Below are 25,422 nucleotides of genomic sequence, written 5' to 3' on the forward strand. Positions count from 1 at the left end.
AGCAATTAAACTCAATGCAGAAAACCCACCACGATTGTAAAAGAAGTTCAAAACAGAAGTGAAATTTGGAATATCAGAACAACCTGGCTCTTTTTCTATTTCATGGTCCTTAATGTAAATCCCATTTACATTAATCCTCCACTAGATGTATCTGATACATCACACAGATCATATCATATATAATCGAATTACCTCTTGTCAATTTGAACATTTCAAATCAACACCAATAACTGATCCTCAACTTGAATCCATTCAGCTACCAAGGGGACCTTATTGACCTGTAGCTTGAAGCTCCAACGGTACATGGATAACTAACTAAACTCTTTATTCACGAGATCCACCATCCATTTGTTGGGGATGATGCTCTAAAGTCCCATGTTTTATAGTTTGTAAACAGTTTGTACGAACACTTGTGATGTATAATATATGATATTTACTTCAGTTCTTGACTTTGCACATTTGGATGTTTTATTCGCTTTACCACAAATCAATAAACTAAAATCCCTTGTTGTCTTTATGTAAGTTAAGCATGTAGGTGGTGACAGACAAGTGGATCATATCTTAAGTGATAATCAAAATGGTCTGTAGTATATGGATATAGGAGGGAAACCTTATCCTGGTAATGCTACGGATGCAGCCCGCTTTGTGAAATAGTTACAAGTGTTGTGACTTGTCATAGATGGTCTGATCCTGATCATTCGTGTAGGGGACATGCGAGCGGGGGCGTCCTATACAAAAAGTTTATATAAGACCTGAGCACGAAGTGTTAACGTCTTGTTATATAACACCGTTCATGACAGAGACTTCACTTCACTAGGATGACTATAGGTAACATTACCTCAATCCTGAGTGAGTTGGGAACTCCTGCCATTGAGAGTGGTCCTTTGATTTGCATGGGTGCGATGGCCAGTTCGTTGACTCAAACCTACCACTTTGGGGATTCGTCTGATTTGGGAGCTGGGAGCTCAGCTACATAAAATGGAATTCACTCCTTCCCCGAAGCAGGGGTCAGTAGATAGATAGCTCCCTTAAGGGCTGATTCCAGGGCTTGAACGATGTGGTGCCACACACCTTCTCATGGCCCGAGATGTGTTCACACATAGTTGGACTATGTTGTATTGTTCACTAGAGGGATCAGTGGTACTTAAAGAGTGAGATGTAACTACAGGGGCAAAATGATAAATTGGCCCAGCTATACTTACGAGCATCTGTGAAGGGTTATCATACTCATGATTGGTTATATTAAATGGACACAAAAATATATCTGTGGTAAGAAGAGTTCAGCTGTCGGTATTTAGTGGAATGTCTGGCATTAACGGATGGTGGATCTCGTGGCTAAAGTTTATTCAGCTATTCACGTACCGTTGGAGCTTCAAGCTATAGGTCCATAAGGTCTCTTTGGTAGCTTGGATACAAGTTGAGATCAGTTTTTGGGTCAGTTTGAAATGTTCAAATTGACAAGAGGAAGTTCGATTATATATGATATAATTGAACTAGTTAATTATATATGATATGATTGACTAAAAGTATAAGATACATTAATTTGGAGGAAATTAGACATAAATATGATTTATATCAAGTAGAGGAGAAAAAACTATGGTTGATATATGATATCAAACTATAGGTCATGAATATAATATGATTATCTTTATTATTTTATCAATTGGACAATTATGAAATAATTGTCCGACATTTTCTCCAAAATCATGCGCTAGTGGGAAATTCAATTCAGTTTTCGTAATTGAAGAATAAAATGAAAATGGTTTTCATTTTGCAAGTGATACGCAATATTTCTTACGGTGTGATCCATCGCTTAATGTTTTTAGAACCTATATGATAGCGCTTAATTACTAAACAACCGCATTCACCTGCACGCGCTTTTCCTAAACGATCACTCACCATTTACTAGACGATTGCTTAGCGCCTGATTTGAACTAAATGATCGTATAAAAGATCACCTAGCTTTTACTACACGATCATGTACCTCGCCTTAACGATCAAGCACCCCATTATATGATAGTCTTTCACTTCTCCCACTTGCTTGATCTTTTGTACACGATAGCCTTTCCTCCTCACCTCTACCAAATCCAAACAAAGTCCACCCTTTGGATTCTAACTCCGAGAATACTAAGGGCTCCGAGTGGTGGTGTCGTCCCTATTTCTTGGTGTTTGTGCGAAGCCATTCGTGGTAGATGACTGGAGGTGCAAAACGATTGCTTGTTGATCTAGCGAAAGAAAACTACAGGTCATGAATATAATATGATTATATTTATTATTTTATTAAATAGACAATTATGAAATAATTGTCCGGCATTTTCTCCGAAATCATGCGTTATTGGGAAGTTCAATTCAGTTTTTGTATCTGAAGAATAAAATGAAAATGGTTTTCATTTTGCAAGTGATACACAATATTGCTCACGGTGTGATTTGCATTCCATCGCTTAGTGTTTTTAGAGCCTATACGATAGCACTTAATTACTAAACAACCGCATTCACCCACGCACGTTTTTCCTAAACAATCACTTACCGTTTACTAGACGATCGCTTAGCGCCTGATCTGAACTAAATGATCGTATAGAAGATTGTCTAGCTTTTACTACACGATCGTGTACCTCGCCTTAACAATCAAGCACCCGACTATTGTACACGATAGCCTTTCCTCCTCCCACTTGCTTAGTCTTTTGTACACGATAGCCATTTACTAGAGGATCGCTTAGCACCTGATTTGCATTCCATCGCTTAGTCTTTCACTTCTCCCACTTGCTTGATCTTTTGTACATGATAGCCTTTCCTCCTCACCTCTACCAAATCCGAACAAAGCCCACTCTTTGGATTCTCACTCTGAGAATACTGAGGACTTCGAGTGGTGGTGTCGTCCCTGTTTCCTGGTGTTCATGTGAAGCCATTCGTGGTTGATGACTGGAGGTGCGGAACGATTGCTTGCTGATCTAGCGAGAGCAAGAGGAGTTCGTTCGCAGAGAGAGTGAGATTTCAAGTGAAGAAAGTCTTCAACTGGTATGTTCTCTCAGTCTCTTGTTTTTTTATCCTTTAAGCATGCCAGTAATTTAGTGTTGTTAATGCATATCCGTATGTGTGAATGTATATGTGGAAATTCTATCACAATGAATTGGAAAGATCTGCTTCCGCTCATTGATACTCTTGTATAAGAGTTCCTTCAATTGGTATCAGAGCCAGGTTTCTGATATTCCAAATTCATTGCTGCAAAGAATTGCATTTACGTTCTCGGTGGGTGCAACATCTCTACTCTCTGTTTTAATTGTTAATTCGTTTATGGATGTGTGGATTAATAGAGTTTTCTGGGATGAAACCTCGGTTTGTTAAATTCTTTTACATTTCCAGATAATTGTAAAGGCCCCTGCATCTTTTGGCATAATTAATTCCTATCAAGTCTATAATTTCAAAGTTAGTTTGAGTTTTGAGTTGTTTGTGAAGAAGCTTCGTAGCAAGGGTTGCTGTTCTTCGAGAAAGAAAACGATCAAGCATTGGTCGGGTCATGTAGACGATGGGGTAGATGATCGCTGAGTATCTGATATTCGGGTGTCGTTTAACACGCGTGCGCACTAGACGATCGTATAGCTCAGAAAGCCTCATCGCTTAGTTACTGACTATACGATCCCAGAGTAAAATGCATGGTTAATCGTTTACCTTTCGTGTGTTAAGCGATCGTCTAGACGATCAGGCTTCACAGCCTCATTGTCGTGCTACACGATCGTTTACCCAGAGGCATTTACTAAACGATGGGAGCTTCGCCTGGTGGTTCAAGACCCAGTTCGCCTGTGAACCGATTTGCTCGATGGAAAAATGTAATAGCTAGAATTTTTCATCCCCGTTCTTCATAATTTTTAGAGAAAAATCAGTTTAGAGGTGGGGTTTTAAATCTACATTTTTAATGAAGGTTTGCAAGATTGGATGTTTCAATTTTGGCATTTAGATTACCTTTTAATTTGATTAAAATGTAAGAGCCCATTTTATTTTTGGGAATTTTAATTCTTGCTTCGAGTCTGTGAGTTCGTGTAGATCGATAAAGCAACTGTTGCTAAAGAGATCGGGAGAAATTGAGGTTTTCGAGGCAAGTTCGGAGAAGAAAACACGCAAAACAGAGGCATTCTACCTTTCAGCGTCACGTGAGGCGCAACGCGAGGAAGTCATAGCGTCCCAACGCTGCCCCTTTGCATTGCAAAGCTATGAACTTTGATGAAACCGTGGCAGCGGGTGTGCCAGGATGTTGTTGCTAAAGCTCCTTTTTTTTTTTTTAAACCTAATTCCTTATGTAATTAATTAAATTGATATAATAGTTATATTAATTTAATTAATCAATTTTACATTAGGGTGTTGGTCCAATTTTTGCTGTTTAAATTAGGTTAATTATGCATTGGATGTATGTTTAGATTAATGTTTGAATTCATATTACATATTGTATATCATGTAGATTAAAAAATTCCCACCTTAGGATAAAAACATTCATGCATCATAATTAAATATAAGGGATATTTTTTATGGACGCGTGATTAAGTTAGCATGCTGATCCATCATAATATAAGTGTTATGTTATAAGGATGTATGATCACATTAAGCATATTCATGTATCATGTTATGTTATAATTATTATAATGAATGGTGGAATGATGTATGTGAATGCTTGATTTTCATGTGTGATTAATATAAGTATTATATTTATCAAATAAAAATGGAATTTGCATTGAGCATGACATTACTTAGATAAATATAATCGTTGTATTTAATCAATGTCATTAGATGCAAATTTATAGGTTTTAGTAAAGCATTAAAATATAAGTGTTATTTTTTTAATGAGATAAATTAATCTATAATCAAGAGTTGCTTGAAAACATAGGTCCAATGGTTTAAAATTAATTCACCTAGACTTATGTTGGAAGTTTTTCTAATGAGATTAAAAACAATTTAATCTTTTAATTTGTTTTAATAGGATTAAAATGAATTTCGTTAAAAGATTAAATTTATAAAATAATTTCCCATAAGAGACCCTTGTCTAAGAAATGTTCTATCTAGGCAGAGGTATTTAAGTTGATGAAACCGACCTGGAAGGTGAATTTGGCAAATATTTTATAAGCATGCAATAAATGATTTACTTTATTAAAGAGTTTAATAAATGAAATCAAGTATTATTAAATTATTCAATATAAGTGGTATATTAAGGAAATTAAAATGACTTAGATAAATTCATTAGCCAGTTTTTAACTATGTATGCATCCTAAAAATATTAGAATACTTTAGTGGGAGAAAATTGGTATATGAGATATATCATATTTTAGCTCTCACGTCCCTAAGAATTTACACCGTGAGATCCATCTCGACTTCTTATCGCCATGGGTGTGGCCTCCCTTCGGAAAGTGTTTGCATGGGTCAATAGCAAGATGAATAGAGAAAGTGTTTATAATGAGTGGGATAGGGGCGTATGTCAACATATCCTATGATCTCCTCTATTTGGTTGCACCGTGAGATTCCTATGGTCTCCCTGCATGTCGTCTTGGAGCAACCATCCCTTTGGAGGGTTTGATTATAAGAGTCAGAACAATGCAAACTCCAGCAGTGGATAGGGTTTCTTAGGTTAATCTTCAATAGTTGTCTTTCCTTACAGTAGCCTATTGAAGCGTACCTCTAGGATCCAAAAATGAGAAGGTCACATTTACGGGATGAATTAAGCTAGCTAATAAATCCTTGACTAAAAAAAGACAGCTAGAAATTATAGGAATAAGAGTTATTTTGGTATTAGTGATTAGTTGAGATTGTCTCAATTCAAGGGAGGAGTAGCTGATCACCCTTTGTGGCTATTGCTCTAAACCTCTAAAGTATCGTTGCAAAAACTAAATCAATAGTTTAATTAGGGTTCTATGATTACATGTGTTTTTGCTAAATTGATTGGATAATTAAGGAATGGGTTAAGACAAATATAACTAATACGATCAATTGTTTGTTATTCGTTTCAGCATGTCTTCCATAATCATTTCCTTACTTAAAAATGAAAAATTAACTGGTGAAAACTATGCAACATGGAAATCTAACTTGAATACGATTCTGGTTATTGTTATCTGTAGTTCATCTTGATAGAGGAATGTCCTCCAGTTCTCGCTCGCTGTGCATCCCAAGTAGTGAAGGATGCTTATGACCATTGGATAAAGGCCAATGACAAGACCGAGTCTACATCCTAGCAAATCTGTCTAATGCTTATGACCTTCATCCTCTCACTCTAAGGAGATCCAGACAAATAAAGAATGGAAGGGGAAGGCTCCCGATGATGGAAAAAGCAAGTGCAATGGCAAAGGCCAAAAAAGGAAAATGCTTCTACTGCAATGTGGATGGTCACTGGAAACGCAATTGCCCCAAGTACCTTGTTGAGAAGAAGAAAGAGAAGGAAGGTAAATATGATTTACTAGTCCTGGAAACTTATTTAGTGGAATATGACCATAATTCCTGGATTTTTGTTCTTCTTTACAAGAAATTATTTCCTTCCATCAGCTCGAGGAGAGTGAAATGATGCTCAAGGTTGGAACGGAGATGCCATTTTAGCTCGTGCAGTAGGAGCTGCTAAGTTATTTTTTAGGAATAGATTCTTGTTTTTAGAAACTTATATATTATTCCTAAAATGAGGAGGAACCTTGTTTCTATTTCATGTTTAATTGAACAATCTTACTCTGTTTCTTTTTCATCTAATGAAGCATTCATTATGAAGAATGGTGTGACTATCGTTTAGTTAAACTAGAAGACAACTTATATGTGTTAAGATCAACTGAATCAAAAGCACTTTTAAATCATGAGATGTTTAAAACTGTGAATATTCAAACAAAAAGGCGAAGAATTTCTCCAAGTAACGATGATACGTATCTTTAGAATTTGAGATTAGGTAAAATAAATCTCGATAGGATCGGGAGATTGATAAAAAAAAAAAAGAACTTCTAAGAAAGTTAGAAGATGATTCATTACCTCTGTGTGAATCATGTCTTGAAGGAAAAATGACTAAAAGATTTTTTAGTGGAAAAGGTTATATAGCCAAAGAGCCCTTAGAGCTTATACAGTTGGATCTTTGTGATCTAATGAATGTAATGGCTAGATAAGGGTACAAACACTTCATTTCTTTTATATATGATTATTTGAGATATGGTTACTTATACCTAATGGAACACAAGTTTGAAGCCTTTGAAAAGTTCAAAGAGTATAAGGCTGAAGTTGGAAACCAATTAGATAAAACGATTGGGGCATTGATCGTTGCATGATCATGGGCTCTATAATCTCATGGACAGTGATCATGGGCTCATGCTTCTTGGCCAAGACTTCAGAAAGGCTTGCCAAGATATACGCTTGAGCCTTTTTATTTGCTCGTATCCAACGCTCATAAGCCTCCCGAATGTTTTGAGAAGCATTTTGAGCAAGAAAGAGGACAATCCTCCATCAGGACAGATCTCAGGTCATCAATGATTAAAATCATGGTGATTGTCTTTTCCCAAGTTGTGTAATTTTCATCGATAAGTTTGTCAGCAACGAGTAAATTTAATTTTAGGGAGGTCATAATGAATTTGCTAAAACATACAAATTATTTATATTAGAATTCAAACATAATCCATTCAAAAAATCAATCAAATTTAGCAAAATAATATAATGCACACCATGTGACATTTATTTTGCAATGATATTTTAGTGAGGTAGGATAAAAGCCACCGTAGGGTGATCAGATACCTCTTCATTGAAATGAGACCATCTCAACCAATATACAGAATAACTCCTTGTTACTGTAAATATTAGTCACCATTGTTTGGTTAAGAAATTGTTAACTTGCTTAACATTTTCTTGTAACTGTAACCCGTTATTTCAGATTCTAGAGTTCTGCCCCAATGAGCCAACCGTAGGAAAAAACCGATTGAGGCAAAAACTAAAGCAAATCCTATCCATTTATGGAGTTTGAGTAAAAGGTCATGCAAATATCATCCATAGTGGGACATAAGCAAAGGTACCTCAAGACCGAGCATGAAAATTTACTACAAACTAATGAGAGAGACCGATGGATGTGTTGACACATGCCCTACTCCCACTTACTATAAACACTCACTCCATTCACCTTAGTATTGACCTATACATACACCACCCGTAGGGGGACACAAGCAAAGGTGCCTCGAGGTCGAGCATAGATCTCACGGTGTAAACTTTGAAGGAGAAACATGAAGAGGAAAAATGAAGTATCATATACCTCATTTTCCTCTCACCGAGTGTTTTATCTAGGGTTAATTTAACTTAGAAAAATATAGCTAATTATTTTACTAAGTGATTGTTTAAATTTGTCCAAAAATAACATATACTTTCATATCTAAATAACTTTGATCAATGTTTATTAAACACTTTAATAAACCTTAATTAATAATTGCATGGTTTTAGCAAATCTATCTAATTCACCTTTTCAGGTCAGTTTCCAGGTAGGGGTATTCCATTTTCATCAACTTAAATACCCTAGCCTAGACAGAACTAGCCTTAGACAAAAGATCTTTTATAGATACATTTCTACAAACTTAATCTTTTAATTAAAACCAATTTAATCCTATTAAACTGATAAAAAGATTGAACTAATTTATAATCTCATTAGAAATGTGATCTTAGGTCTATATAAATCATGTTTTAAAACTCTTTAAAACTGTTAAAACTCTGTTGGTGTAATCAACCGCTAGTAATTTGTTTGTTGATTTGATTTTACTGTTATGTACATTGGAAGCGAGTATTCTAGAATTCGACATGCTGATAAAATTCAAACAAATTCTAATTTACAAATTGTAAATAAATCCAAAATTAAATTTAAAAAAATGTAATAATGTACCCATAACCATTATTTATTTGCAACGATATTTTAGTGAGTCAGAATAGTGCTACCGAGGGGCAGTCGAATACTCCACTAAAACCAACAATTTTGACCAAACACTATCCCTGAAATAACTCTTATTCCTATTGTCTCCGAAATAACTCTTATTCCTATAATCGTTTGGTTATCATTTTCGGCCAAGATATTTACTAACAACTTAGTAATTCTCATAAGTATGATCCGCCATTTTCAGATCCTAAAGGATGGTACGAATTTGCCTCTGAAATAGAAGACAACATCCAAAACGAAACTATAAGACCCTATTTATTTTACTGAAGCCTGTGTTGTTACGAATCCTATGTGACAACTCTCCGAGGGGATAGCCTTCGCTAAACGACTAGCAAAGGGCCGTCTAAAGCAAACTAGTAGGCATAACATAGGAATCTCACGGTTCAAACTAATGGAAGAGATCGTAGGATATATTGACAAATATCCTTCACCCACTTACTATGAACTAGTTCCTCTGTTTACCTTGATATTGACTCATACAAAACACTTTCTGAATGGAGGCCACTTCCAGGGTGACACGAAGCGTCATATGAATCTCACGGTGTAAACTATATGGAGACGTGGTAGTTGAAATCTATATATCGTATAATAGAATTATATTCGAACAACTTCCTCTTATTCACCAAAATCTAGATTTAAGCTAAAAAATACTTTTCGAATGGAAGTCATTTCCAAGGTGACACGAAGTACCGCTTAAATCTGGATTGTGAACTCTTAGAGACGTAAGAGCTAAAAGTAACGTATCGAATATGTTATTAATCTCACACTGAAGTATTCTAATAACTTTATCATATAGAAGGTATTAAAATGCCACTGAAGTGTTCTATTTTGAGTAGATTTATACTTAGGTTCTTTTCGGCTAATAAAACAACCATAAGTGTATGTGATTTATCCAAGTATAACTCTTATAATTGGACTTTAACCTACGATGTCTAGGTGATAACCATTTTATTACCTCACATCACTCACGTCTGCTCATAAAACCAGTTACCAATGCTAAATAATTCAGCCATAATCCCCAGGTAGGAGGTGTTTCGTAAACCGTCAACTTAAGTACCCCCAGCCTTAGACAGGATTATATACCGGTTGAGTTTGTAACCTAGGTTTTATAAGTTTTAACAATTAAAATAGGTGGTCAACCTACGTGAGCATGCAACTGTTGTTTATGAATTTTAAATGTCTAACCTAATTTTATAACAACTTAGAAAACTTTATACATGCTAAACATCCACAACATACATGAGGCATTCAACTTTAATATAAAATTTATATTAAATACGAGAAATCCTAACATGCATACTACATATTATAACAATTATAACATACTTTCAATGCATGTAACATGCTTCCTATGGTGGGATTTTAAATCTAAATGGCATACTATATGCACATACAAAAATAAAAATAGTCAAGTTGTGGATATTCTTTTGCCTTCAGCGAGCTTGGCCCTCTCTCTCGTTTGAATTTTGCCGTTCTTTGTTCGATGGGGAAAGGATGGAGGTTATGACCCTCTTTTCTTTGCAGGGGAGGTTGAGCTTAGACAGGGAGAAGGGATTTTAATATTTGGAGTCTTAGCCTTTTTGAGGTCTTTTCTTGTAGATCACTCTTTCATTCTCTGCTGGATCCCTCTCCTCCGGCTGAGCCGTTTCCTGGGTGGGTAGGCTGTTAAACAGAAAAGATAACTCTTCCCGAGGCCCCCGCCGACGTCTACGGAATCCCTAACGTTGCCATCAGTCGCCACGTCCCGGTTCAAGAATTTTAACCCGATCTCCCTTTCGTATTCATTCGACCTGAGGCAAAAGAGAAGTCATACAAAGAAAGGTTCTTTCACGCAATGCATAACAGGTGAGCCTTTTATTTGGTAGGTAACATCATACATCAAATGCATAAATAATTAAACACAGACTGATATAGTTTTAGTTTTGGCAAAAAAAAAAAAAAAAAAAAACAAGCAAACAGAAGCCTAATTATTACAAAACAGCTTCTGAACCACTCCCGAACTGCTCGAACTACTCCAAACGAACTCAAGTAGCTTGAACCGGACCCGAATCGTCTGAATCGGACCAGCTAAGTTTGCACCAGACCAACCAAGAACCATTCGAAGCTGAACCGGACCAAACCACAAGTGAACCGGTCGAATCGACATCCCTTGCACATGTTCAACATTTCACTAAGTCTCATCGTTTAGCAATGACAACCATCGTCTTGCATTTTGCAAGGTCGTTTAGTAAATGCTTGATCGTTTAGGTGCAAAAAGGTAAAAAATCGTTTAATGCCATCGTATAGCATTCAATGCATTGCCCAGCTGCCGCACGAAGGTATGCGATCGTGTAGTGCTATCGCATAGCAACTTGTCACATCACCTAGCTCCCGCATAGAGGTAAACGATCGCATAGTGCTATCACATAGCAACTCAACGCATCGTTTAGCTCTCAATCAAAGATAAACGATCGTAGTAAACGATCGCTCAGGGCTATCATATAGATCTTCATAACTATCACTTAGTTCTATCGTATAGAACATCATTGTGTTGTTCAACATCATAGGTAAGCGATTTGTTTAGTTCCATCGCATAAAAACTTCAACGCATTGCTTAGCACATGTCTACACGATCGCTTATCTCCGTATTTAAACGATCGCTCAGCGCTATCATGTAGCACTTCATCGCATCGCTTAGAGCACATCGTTGCTAAATGATCGTATAGTACCATCATATAGTAAATTCAACATATTGTTTAGTTCCCTCTCCAAAGCTAAACGATCGCTTAATGCTATCGTATAGCAAATTGAATGCATCATTTAGCTCCCGCAGGTACACGATCATCTAGCATTCAACATCATAACGACTAGTGCTCATTGCTATATGATCGTCTAGCTTTTCTTCACATCGTCTAACGTATGAAGCTAAACGATCGTTTAGCTACTGAAGTGCTCAACAGCGATAAGAACGGAGGCTGATTTTCTGGAACTACAACTCGGCCTCTTCGCTTGTTTCTTCGATTTACAGATTAATTTCAACTCCAACTAAATTATAAACTCTTGGGAACACATTAAAACTCATCAAACAAGAGCCAATTACAAATTTAAATGAGAAATTAAAGAGAATTAAATAGCCAAAACACAAAAAACCATATCAGTGCATCAGTTTCATATTTCTCATATAAAACACCCACCAAACCAAAATTAAACCAAATTGAATGCTTATTTGATGCTCTAATATCAATTGTAGGATTGTATCAACCGCAACGGAAGCACAAGGATCATCTAAACATTCAAATTCACTAATTTTGGCATAATATAAAGCATGCTTCTGCAAGAAAAATGGGTTTCAAGACATACCTCTTGTAGAACTTCTTCAAAGCTCCTTCTCCAGCTGCAATCTTCTCCATATCTTATTGTAGACCACCTCAAGATCTTCTCCACTATTCTCTTGGTGCTCTAGATTGAGTTGTGGGACTCAAAACAAGCTTGAATCAAGGGATGAAGGAGAAAAGCTCATTGCAGCAACCTTGTTGAAGAACCATTCTTCAAACCAGTTTTTCTCTCGAAAACTCTATATATTGCATGCCCGATTTTCACTCCAATCTTTTCATTATAGAGAAGAGCTGCATGAGTTGTAAGCATGCTTAGATAAGAAAAAGGCAAGACATTGCGATATGTGTGAGCTAGTTAGGTGATGGATAATAGAAAAATCTATTTTTCCATTTTGTGTTTTTGTTTTCTTTTCCTTTTTCAATTTTATCTAAAAAAAAAATTGATTTAAAAAATCTATTTTGATTTAAAAATTAAAATTTAATTAATTTCATAAATTAATTATAAAATAAAGCTTAATTAATTTAATATCAAATATTAAATTAATTTTAACACGTATCCATCTTTATATATTTAAATTAGATTTAAATATATAAATTCTCCTATTACGTTTAATTCTAAAATTAAACATATAATTATATCTCATATAATTACTAATTCCCTTAATTCTAATTTGAACGTTTCAAATTAACTTATCATGTTATTCTAGAGCTAGTCTGTTACGAGCTAGTAGGGGGACCTCGCGGACCTACAGATCATGGGCTTCAACAATCCGAGATTAATTGGCTAAACTCATTAGACCAAATTAATCTCCATACGTTAACTAATGGATCATTCCACTAAAGCTCATAGTTGCACTCCTCTCACTGTAGATATATTATGTCCACGTGGCTTAACCATAATCAGCAAGTCGCCCCTTCACAGGTTGTTTGTAATAACGACTGGTCAAATATATGTTTTACCCCCGAGATTACGTCTTATTCCTCAAGTTCCTACTAATCCTCTAATGAACAATTGGTTTGTGATCCAATCACCAAACCAAACTCTCCCAGCTCAGTGAGAGGGTGGGGCCTTTGTTCAAAACCTGGATTCAGTACTTGAGTGAACAATCTTTCTCCTATCCCTAAATCAAGTAGGTGTGAACTTCTTCTTGCACCCTATGTCCTCAACTATCTATCCGGTCTTACCCCTGAAATGGGAGTCTTATTGAGCCGGCGTTGTTGAGCCAACCCTCAACTATGAAAATCTAATGGCAATCCCAAATAGACAGGAGTTCATAGTTAGCTCAGGATTAAGATCGAGTTACCTAGGTCATCTAGGTGAAATAGTCAATCTTAAACAGTAAACAGCGTTATAAAGTAAGAGTGATTGATTTCTTGGTCCTGATCTTATGCTAACTCATTGCATAGGATACCCCCACTCCTCATGTCATAACATGTACAAATTAGGATCACATCTTATGTAGCACTTTACAATTCTTTGTAACAACTACAGAGTAAGCCGCATCCAATGGTGTTACAAGAATAAGGTATCTAACCTCATTCATGTACCATAGATCATTTTGACTATTTATTCGAACCTGATCCACTCTTATGTCTCCAAATAAAGTTCAAGTATTCATACAATAGTCATGGGTCTTAGTTTATTGGATTTAGACTTTCATACAATTTATGAGACCAATAACAAGTATATTATGTTGGGGTTGATGCCCTAAAGTCTCGTATCCTATGGTTTGTAAACAGTATATACGAACATCTGTAATTGTTAATATATGATATTTACTTCACATCTTGTTGATTTGCTCGGTTATTTGTTTTATTTGCTTTACCACAAACCAATAAACATAAAATCCATGGTTTCTGTATGTGACTCAAGCATGTATGTGGTGACATACAAGTGGATCATGTCTTGAGTGATAACCAAAATGGTCTGTAGTAAATGGATAAAGAAGGAAAACCTTATCCTGGTAATGCTACGGACGCGGCCTGCTTTGTGGAATGGTCACAAGTGTTGTGACTTGTCACAGATGGTCTGATTCTGATCATTTGTGTTGGTGACATGCGAGCGGGGGTGTCCTATACAAAAAGTTTGTATAAGACCTAACCACAAAGTGTTAATGTCTCGTTATATAACACCATTCATGACAGAGACTTCATTTCACTCGGATGACCATAGGTAACATGACCTCAATCCTGAGTGAGTTGGGAACTCCTGCCATTGAGGGCGGTCATTTGATTTGTATGGTGTGAGTGGCCAGGTCGCCGATTCAAACCTACCATTTTGGGGATTCGTCTGATTTGGGAGCTGGGAACTCAGCTACACAAGATGGAATTTACTCCTTCCCCGAGGCAGGGGTAAGTAGATAGATGGCTCTTTTAAAGGCTGATTCCGGGGCTTGAACGATGTGGCGCCACACACCTTCTTTTGGCCCGAGAGGTGTTCACACATAGTTTGACTATGTTATATTGTTCATTAAAGGAATCAGTGGTACTTAAAGAGTGAAATGTAACTACAGGGGCAAAATAGTAAATTGGTCCAACTGTACTTACGAGCATCTGTGAAGGGTCATCGTACTCATGATTGGTTATATCCGATGGACACAGAAATATATCTATGGTAAGAAGAGTTCAGCTGTTAGTCTTTAGTGGAATCATTGACAGTTAATGGATGGTGGATCTCGTGGCTAAAGAGTTTAGTCAGCTATTCACGTACCGTTGGAGCTTCGAACCACAAGTCCATTAGGTCACCTAGGTAGCTTGGATAAAATCGAGAACCAGTGTTTGGGTTAATTTGAAGTGTTCAAATTGACAAGAGGAAGTTCAATTATATATGATATAATTGGACTAGGTAATTATATATGATATAATTGGCTAAATGTATGAAATACATTATTCTGGAGGAAATTAGATATAAATATGATTTATATCAAGTACAGGAGAAAATACTATAGTAGATATATGATATCAAACTATAGCATATAATTATAATATGATTATATTTATTAATTAAATTAATTAATTAATTATTTGATAATTAACGGATTTATCCACGTTCGGACGTGGAAAGTGGGGTTGCGATGGTTATGGTAACCGACAGACTAAAACAATGAAAATGATTTTAATTTTGATCAATTCGTGCATTCGTATTATAGGCACTCCCAAAAATAATCCGTGAAAACGATCGTGAGACCCTATACGATAGAAGCTCATCTGTCTAAACGATTGTCTACATCACTTGTTCTCTAAACAATCGTATACGTTTTTCCTAAACGATCGTCCAGTCTTTCCTACACGATCGTGTAGCTTTACTATACCATAAGCATTTCCACTATATGGTAGCAGAGTTTCGTCTCCCACTTGCTTATCATCTACACAACGCCTTCTCCTCCGTCCTCTACCAAACTCATCAAAGCCCACTCTTTGGGTTTTTTACGCCAAGGATACCCGAGTTTCTCTTGTGGTGGTTTCGTCCCCTCTGCATTGTTCCTGTATGTTCGAATCGTGTTGTTGTAGTCGACATACTCGCCGAGTGCTGGTAGATTAGTGGGAGGTTTTCTGCTGCTTAAGGTTCAGACATACGAAAAGAGTCTTCATCTAGTATGAACTTTTTTCTTGTTAATTATTGTATTCTGAGCATGCCGATAATGAGTTTTTCATAACTATATGTGTTGAATGTATGTCGTTTGTGTTTCGGTCACTATGAAATCGGAGCGATCTCCATGGTATGAGATCCTTCATATTGATAATAGAAAATGTTTATCATTTTATAAACTGCGAGTTTTCAGGATATAAAATCCAACAGTGAGCCTGATAAGGTCTTAAATTTGGATAGCATACACAACCAAAGACATGAACAGAGGAGAGATCCAACGTGCTGTGAAGAAGAACTTCCATGGGGCTTTTGTCCTGAAGAACAGGGGATGGAAATGAGTTAATCAACATAGTAGCAGTCTAGAATGCATATCACCATAGATGCAGGGGCATTTTGGCTTGTGCGAGGAGTGTGAGACCAGTTTGAACAACATGTCGATGTTTACACTTGGCACGACAGTTTTGAGCTAAGGTGTATGGGCAGGAGACTCTGACCTAAATGCCTAGATGCTCACAGATGTAGGCTACTGCTTTAAATTCACCACCTTCATCCATTTGTAGTAATCAGAGGGTTTTGTTGAATTAAGTGAGAACAAAGGACCGAAAGTGTTGAAAGGTAGAGGTTGTATCATTCTTCTGTTTTAACGGATATAACCAAGTAAACCTACTGAAATCATCGATGAATAAGACATAGTACCGAAAGCCATTAGTTGATGGCATTGGAGCAGGCCCCCAAAGGTCAGTGTGCACTAAATTGAAAGATATTTGTGCATGAGAGGAAGAAGTAGAGAAGGCAGATTGTGAGTGAGAGGAAGAAGTAGAGAAAGCAGATTGTGAGACTTTCCAAACTGACATGCTTCACAAAAGAAATTCTCAATATCAGAAATTTTCTAAATACATCCACTAATCAGTTTTACCAAAATTTTAGAGGATGGATGTCCAAGCCGCCGGTGTAAAAGCAGTTTGGAAATGGTTATGTTGGTTGTAAAGACAGGCAGAGAAGATGAAAGGGAGGACTGAGTGGTCAAGCTAGCACCCGGTAACCTTGATCTAGTGAGCGCATTATTTATCAACGAGCTGACGATGTCCAACTGATAAAGCCCATCCTTAAGCTTGCCTTTCAGAAGTGCCACCCCCGATTCCTTGTCCTTAACCACACAAAAATCAACATGAAATTCAACAAGGATGTTATTGTCTTTAGCTAGCTTAGAAACACTGACCAAAATTTTAACTATTTCAGGAACATAGAGTATATTAAAGAGAGAAAGAACACCAGAGTTAGTGAGTAGGGTTGATGATCCATATTGGGATATATTGAGTGGAGTACCATTGTCGACAATGACTTTATCAGTACATGTGTAGGTGGTGGGTGAATGGAGGAAGGTGGGATTGCTTGTTACATGAGTCGAAGCTCCACTGCCAATGTACAAATTGGTATCAGCAACAGTTTCAAGGGAGGCAATACCATAGTGGCTAAGCAATGTTGAGTTGTTCTGTTCTTGATTTCTAGTGGGTGGAAGTTGGGTGGACTCAGCTCTAGTGTGTGTTTTTCGGGAATTGTTGAATTTGTCGGGGATTGTTGAATTCTTTGTTGTAAAGGAAGAAGCATATATCAGTGGTGTGGCCAAGTTTCCCGTAGGTTTGACATGTTGGCCTGCTTGTCGAGGCATTGTTCCAGTGGCCCCTCCCTCTGTTTCGGCCTCCCTCTCCTCTGAAGTTCAAGGGCTGAGAGTTTCCTCGAGGATTGCGGTAGGAGTTTGCAGATGTGTGAGGGCTGCCTTGTACAACATTCACAGAGGCTAAATTGGAAGAGAGGGAAATATTGGAAGTGATCCCTGTCTTAATTGCAAGCTGATACTCAAGCCGTTTTTCATACGAGAGGAGGTCGATTGTAGATCAGACCATTGGACTGTGCCTTTACTTTGGACTGCTACTACCACGGGATTGTACTCTTCGTCTAGTCCAGACAACACGTTTGAAATAAGATCAAGAGGAGAGACCAGAGAACCTGCAAGAGCAAGGCCGTCAGTATACCGTTTCATCAAGGTCAAGTACTCACTCATTTTTAGAGCCCCTTTGCGAGTTTGTTGAAATAGCCTTTTGAGATAGTCTGTTTCAACCCTTGATTGTATTTCGACTAGTTCTTGGACTGCTTCCCACAAGTCTTTGACGGTTTGAAAACCCATCACCTGAGTTTCTATTTCATCCTAGCAGAAGCTGGTTGACGGAAATCCACGCATCATAGGCTGGATTTGGTTGTAGCTCGATTTCAGACGTCACTGTTGCAGCTAGATGGGAGCTTGAGCTCTCGCCGGAGTGTTCATTGATTTTCTTGATGATGAACCGATTGGGACAGGGATTTTCCCCTATTAAGTATCCTTCTAATCGATAACTTCTGAGCATAGGCCAGGAAAGATTTTGCCATAAAAGAAAGTTTGATCTATCCATTTTAATGGATGTCACTTGATTCAACAACTGATTTAGAGGAGGTCCTGTGATGTTGTCGTTGTTGGCAGCTCCAGGAAGCGCAACAGAGGGGACAATTGTTGTGTTCACCATGGTTGCTGTGTTTACCTTGGCTCTGATACCAAGATAGGAAACTAGAAAAATAAACAAGGAAGGAAGAAGAATGATGACAATGGCCGAAGAAATTAATTTCCTTTTTACTGCTTTTAGTATATAATTTTTCCACACTTTACATTGTACAGAGGGTTCCCCTTTTATACACACAAGAGCAAGAATATGGACAAAAATGAATAACGGATTTTTTTTTGTAGGGAGAAAGACGACCATTGCAACCAATTTGTTATGAAGAGAGGACAGCCACGGTGGTAGGGAGGATGAGCTCAGCTTCTTTATGGCGCCTCGTCATCTGCTGAGTAGACTGGTCCTTTATCCTTGTCACACCCAATGTAACTCGAATGCATTACGAAGTTCATATCCTTAGGCAGAAATTACAGAATGCGAAGATCTAAAGAACCCACAGAAAAGCACTCAATCAACAAAATCCTCAAAAAAGTGGAAAAATCCATCCCAAATGAAAATTTTCAGAAAACATACCGTCTTGCGTGACAAGTGGGTAATCATCTGCAGTGAGACGAATAAACCAGTCCCAATTCGGTGACAGGTGGAGGAGCAGCGAAGCATTGTAAAGCGTTGAAGAAACTGTGGAGGAGCCTTTGAGATACACAAAATCAGCCTACCGATTACATCGACATTCTGAGCAGCTCTGAAAATGGGAACCGATTCGACAGCGAGGGCAAGAGAATCGCGCTCCGATGAGGAGCCGAGAGATCAAGGTGAAGAAGGTAGTGATTCTGAGGATGATAAATGGCGAGAAGAAGGCGAAGAATCCAATCGAAATTGCCATTGGATCCGGAATGAGATAAGCCATAGAAGGGGGAGTGGGATCGGAAGAAGCATTGCTGCTATGGAAGATAGTCCTTATTTTAAATTAATTTTATTTAATTTAAAATTATTTAGATTAATTTTATGATATTTTTAAATATAGAAAAATAAATTAAAATATTTACAAAATATAACAAATTTTAGAAGTATCATGATAGACGCTGATGAACATCGATAAACTTCTATTAGTATCTATAAGTGATATTGATAGACATTGATAGTCTTTCAATGTCTATTAGTATCTATCATTGAAGGTTCTCAAATTTTACTATATCTTATAAATATTTTCAACAATTTTACCATTTAAAATAATTTTTTCTTAATTTCATTTAATTTAAAATTATTTATATTAAATGACGGTATTGTTTTATTTTAACTATTTTAAAAAATAATAATTTAACTATTTTCTAGAATTGTCCACCATATTGCATCATGAAATGACCACACAAAGGTCAATATTTGTAATACCTTTAGATATTGCATCAACTTATGTAATATAAGCTTGGACATTTTTTTTGCTAAAATTTCTTGCCTTAGCCATGTCCTATTTTGTTGCAATTGAAGTACTTGCTATTGAATTTTTTTTTGTCGATCGTTGTCGTTGAGGTGAACCTTCACTAGAAAACTTCCTTTTCTTGTTATTTTATGGTCTATTTTCTGCATATTGGCCTTGGAGTCTATAGTACCATCAAATAGAATATTTTTTTTGCTTTTATGCTCTTCACTTCAATCCCAAGACAACTACAAGTTCCTCAAGTTGTATCTCCTTGCATTTATGTTTGAGATAATTTTTGAAATCCTCCCATGAGAGTGACAAATTTTCAATTATTGTTGCTACCTAAAATGATTCAATCAAAGTCATATTTTCAACATGCATATCATGAAGAATTACTTGAATTTTCTTGAACCTGGTTGATCACAATATTAGAATCCACCATTTTGAAATATATAAATTTGGCCACCATTTTATAATCCAAAACTAGAATTATTATTCTTAATTATATATTCACAAAAAAAAAGAGAAAAATAAACTTCACCCAATGAAATAGATGGAGATTAAAAACAAATACACCTTTTGATCTATATATAAATCAATTTGAAGAAATAACGTACTTATAACAAATTAATTCGTGGTTATTCGAATAGTTGTGTCCTTTCTTCAATTTAGTTATTTATGAAAATATGTATCGTACTCATATAAGAATGCAACTTATGGAATTGAAATAATGCAACCACATGCCATTTATTTCAACAGAAATCACACTGCAATCACCCGATATTCATTTGAAAAATCCATTTAGATATTGATAAACCAATTTGGACATTCAGATAATTGTAGAAACAAAAATTGGCTGTAAGATTTAGGACTTTTAAAAATATTTGAAAAGATTACATAAGATTTGAGAAAAGTTATTTGAAAAAATTATGTAAAGTGTTCACTTGGCTGAGATTTTACCTAGAAAACTCAAAAGAAAAAAAACGGTAGATTGAATATAAGATTACAAAAAAAAAGTTACATTTTTATTTGAATCTCGATGGCTGATCTCGATTAGAAAAAACTATTTCAATAAATTCTCTTAAAAGGACAGGAAAAAAGTCACTAATTGTGAAAAATAAAAACATTTTAGGGTTTTTTTTTATATAATCTCTTCCTTTCTTTGTACCCACACACTTTGATCCACATTTCTATATTTTAATGGTTTTAACGTCAACTTGAGAGATAAATAGGCATTTTAATTATAGAAAAATAGTATTTTTGTTCTTAAGTTTTAGCTTTTGGATCTAGTTTTAAATTATTCTCTAGTTTCGAAATGTTATTCTTAGATTTTGAATTTGATTTCAATTTAGTCTCTAGATTTCAAAATGTTATACTTTTACCATTAAGGTTTGAATTTTGTTTCAATTTAGTCTCAAAGTTTAAGATTTAAGACTCATTCCATGCTCGTTTTCTATCTTTTGTGTTAATGTCTATTTAATAATTTAAAAGAATTAAAGTAATTTTAATTAATTAAATGTTCCTATTTTTCATCACTATTAAAATTAATTTTTAAACTTCATTTCATATTTATTTTAAATTAATTAATAGACATTGGTGCCAAAGATTAAAGGTGAGTATTTAGAAAAATCGAGGTTAAAAATGTAAATTTTGAAACCTATGGATCAAATTGAATAAAAAATCATACCTCAAGAGTAAAAATTATAACATTTTGAAATCTAAAGACTAAATTGAATCAAACTCAAAACTTAAAAACTAAAAGTATAATATTTTTAAATCTAGATATTAAATAGAAACTAGGCCTAAAACTTAGGTACCAAAAGGATAAAAGATTTTTCCACCCTTTTTATATGTTAAAGAAATTTATGAAATAAAAAAATAAGCAATACAATATGTAAATAAAATACTAAATAATAAATATTTAAGCTCATTTAAAGCGTGAAATATATGTTTATTTATTAATTTATTTAATATTTAATCTTTATAGTTTTCTTAGAAAATTTCATAAACGTCGGTCTCTTATCAATATTTCTATCAACATTTTATATAACTAAGACATTTGCATCTTCGTTGACATTGATATTCTAAACATTGTTTATAATTTGACTGCTCTTATAAACCTAGCTAAACTAGTTAAGACATATACTAAAAAGTATATATTTAAGTTAGGTCATGTCAAACTTTGATGATATTTTGATGATATATAGTTCATCAAGGTGTACTTTCTTACAAGTTAAAGGTTCATATATTCACTCCAACTCTCGTTTAATTTGATTAACAAAACATAGTTAAACTATTAAAATGTCTATTCAAGCATTGTTTAATGTATAAGATATCGATTATTATTCATTGATAGTTCAATCTCATTTATATTGGATTAAATTCAAAAGAATAACGATAAATAATAAATACAAATATGAACACATCTTTGATTTAATGGATTGAGGGATTATTTACCTTATTAAAAAGTCAAAAGTTCATGTCTTTTCACTCTTGTTTTTCAAATACATTCCCAATGTTTTAAAGTCCTTGAGTTTGTCCATGAATAGATTAAAAATTCCCTATAAAGTCCTCTTGACAAGAGTGGTTAAAATTTGTAGCAAAAACTTGATATATATATATATAGACTTAGTTGTATTAATGTAACAAGTTCGTGCAAGTGCATGTTCAAATATCTAATAAAAAATAATTTATATGATAAATTAGTTTGATTACATTTGTTGTTGTTTACCAATGTTCCTAATCATAATTAAAAGTAAAGGTCACCTTCAAATTTGTAATCAAAACGTACAATCTAATTGGGGAATCAATGTTATACTCAATTCAATTGCATTTGAAAATTATGTGAGACCTACTAGGTTTACCGATATTGTTATTAGAAGAATTATGAATCTTCCACTATTTCTATTACCATTTTCTCTACCTTAATTGATTGACCATAAACTGTAAAGGTAAAGGAAACATTGAGAAGACAATGCAAAGTAAACACTACTGAGTAAACAACATCCACTATAATCTGATTGCATTTGCAAAATATTTTAATAACATGATCAAAAGTAATCCAATTAAATTTAAATTATTATATTATTGATATGTCAATAGAATATCATTATAATTACATTCACTTTAATTACGAATTGATAAACTGTCGCCTTAAAACTTGTGGAGTGGAAGAAATGTTGGGGTCAAAGATGGAAGAAAGACATGCCATATTCAAATATATATATATATTTTGGACGGTATTTTGTCCTTCGTTTGAAAAGGAAAAGTGGTTTGTTATTCTAGTGGCTATTTTCCTATTAGGTGGCATAATCATGGATTTTGTCTTCATTCTTCTCTAGTATAAAATATATACATATATATTCTTTTTCAAATTACTTGATTTTTAAACATTGAAAAAGGTCTATTCAATCGATTTTAAAGATTTTACCTTTGAAAAAAATAAATTTGAAATTTTAATCTTATATCTTATTTATTCTTCCATTTTTATTTTACGTCTAATAGATCATTCAAAAAATAATTGACATGTTGGAATAAAATGTAAATTTAATGCTTAATGAAACTATAAATTTCCAATTATGTTTAGTAGATCTGTAGATTTTTTTAAAAAAATCGAAGGCTCAATGACTACATTTGCAATTTAAAAAGTTTAGGGGTGAAATAGATCACGAATCTCAAAATGTAGGGATTAAATTAAATTTATAATTTAACCTATATTTCAATTTATGGATAACTTTATAGATAAAAATACTGTATAATATTTTAAAAGTCAATGATTCGATTTGATAATTTGCAATGGGTAAGCTCAAAATTTCACCGATTTATGATAGATGTGAAAGGAAAAAGAATGATATATTTGAAGGATAGGACTTAGAAGGTTGCTTTTAAAAGTTGGTAGGTATGTGGTTTTGAACGTAAGAAAAACTTAAAAAGTAATTTTAAATAAATTTATAAATAATTATTTTACCAAACAAGTTAAACGTATAAGATTTTACCATAATTTCTGCTTTGGCCATTGGAAAAGCAATCTCAAACAAATGGCTAGGCATATAATCTCAAGTAAAAGGTAAAAGTTCTAACTTTAAATCTTAAAAATAGTGTTGAACCAAAAAAAAAAAGGTTTTAAATGTGTCATATAGTTAAGTTACTAAATTAATTTTTGATTTAATTATTTAAGGATGTGCAATAAATTCCGAAAATTAAAAAGTTCCTCATAGGCAAATTAATTTTAAATTGGTGTTCATAAATATTTTAAAGTATTTGTGACTAACAAATTGTGAGGGGCCGATTAGTAGTCATTTAGTTTTTTTTTTAAATTAAGTTTAGGGACACTACTTTCACATCTAAATTTCTTCTTTTGTGATATACTTTTTACCAATGTTTTAAAAAACCAAACCAAAATTTGAAGAAAAAAAAAATTTTTTAAAAACTTGTTTTTGATTTTGGAATTTAGCTAAGAATTCAACTATTGTAACATGCAAATCATTGTAAAAAATTAAGAGGAAATAGGCCAGAAAATGAAATAGTTACTAAGTCTAGACTTTTAAGTTTGTCTATGGCATTTAAAAAATGCACACAAAACTATTAGACAAAAAAAAAAGTCATTCTCTAATAGACATAAAACTTGTCTAATTGGTTCATGAATCTCTAAAAAGTCTCAATAATGACCAATTTGACATAAATTAAAAATGTAGAAATTTAATTAGACAATCTAAAAATTCATGAATAGTATAATTTTACAAATTTAGAGATACACTTTATTAATTTAAAGTTAATTACAAATTTGGTCTTTATAATTTGAAAAAATTTAGAATCTAAATACTTATGATTTATAATTAGAAGATCCAGGTGGTTTGATAAAATCCTCCTAAGTAGTTTCTATGACAGAGATTATTTATGAGATTATATCAAACTATAATAACTAATTGATTCTATCTTTTAAAATCATAAAATTAAATTTTAACTTTCTTCAAATGATGGACCAAATTTGTATTTCACTCCTTTAGCATAAATTCAACCATATGTTTGCAAGACATAATTTCATCTTTAGATCAAAATAGCCATTTAAGTTGAGAAATATAATTTCCAAAAATGATAAAACTCACAAATTATTTTTTTAAAAAAAACGAAAGTTTTTGCCCTAATGTCATTATCCTTTGAGTTTCTTCTACACCTACATTTTTAGAATTGATTAACTACACTCGAGAATATATATATATATTTAAAAAAACAATCTTTATATGAAAATTTGAAAATTCATAAGATAAAAAATTGCAACGTTCATGTAAAGTTGTAATTTGATAAAATTGGAAAGTAAAGGTTTAAAGATACAAGATAAGCACGTGGACTAAAAATATAAATTTGGAAGTAATAGTCGAATAAAAAGATTTAAATTAAGATATTATAGAAGAGGGCGTGTGTTGTTTGTTGACCGTTCACACAATAAAGAGACAAAGCAATGTGTGAGCAATTTAGCATGGGAAAATGGAAATAATATAATAGAGAAATTTTCACAAATACAAAAATCAATGTAAAACTATTTAAAGAAATAATCATAAAAGAATACTGATAGACTTCTATTAATCTCTAAAAAAAATTAAAATTTTACTATTTTATGTAAATAGTTTTTTTTTTTTTTTTTTTTTGAAAATTATCCTATATAATAATAATAAGAATGATGAACTTAAGGAAGTTTCATGTAGAAACTA

At 34.1% G+C, this 25,422-nt stretch overlaps 1 long non-coding RNA gene across 1 annotated transcript; it reads right to left on the bottom strand.

Moving 5' to 3' along the window:
* Positions 1–18,449: 18,449 nt before the first annotated feature.
* LOC150034502 (uncharacterized) lies at positions 18,450–19,217 on the bottom strand. Its single transcript, XR_016531454.1, has 2 exons — positions 18,871–19,217; positions 18,450–18,781 (listed from the first exon to the last, which is right to left on the bottom strand). It is a non-coding gene; the product is annotated as an uncharacterized LOC150034502 (long non-coding RNA).
* Positions 19,218–25,422: the final 6,205 nt, after the last annotated feature.

The sequence above is a fragment of the Benincasa hispida genome, chromosome 8, assembly GCF_027475165.1.
Source record: "Benincasa hispida cultivar pf3 chromosome 8, pf3_genome.v1.1, whole genome shotgun sequence".
NCBI classification, from domain to species: Eukaryota; Viridiplantae; Streptophyta; class Magnoliopsida; order Cucurbitales; family Cucurbitaceae; genus Benincasa; species Benincasa hispida.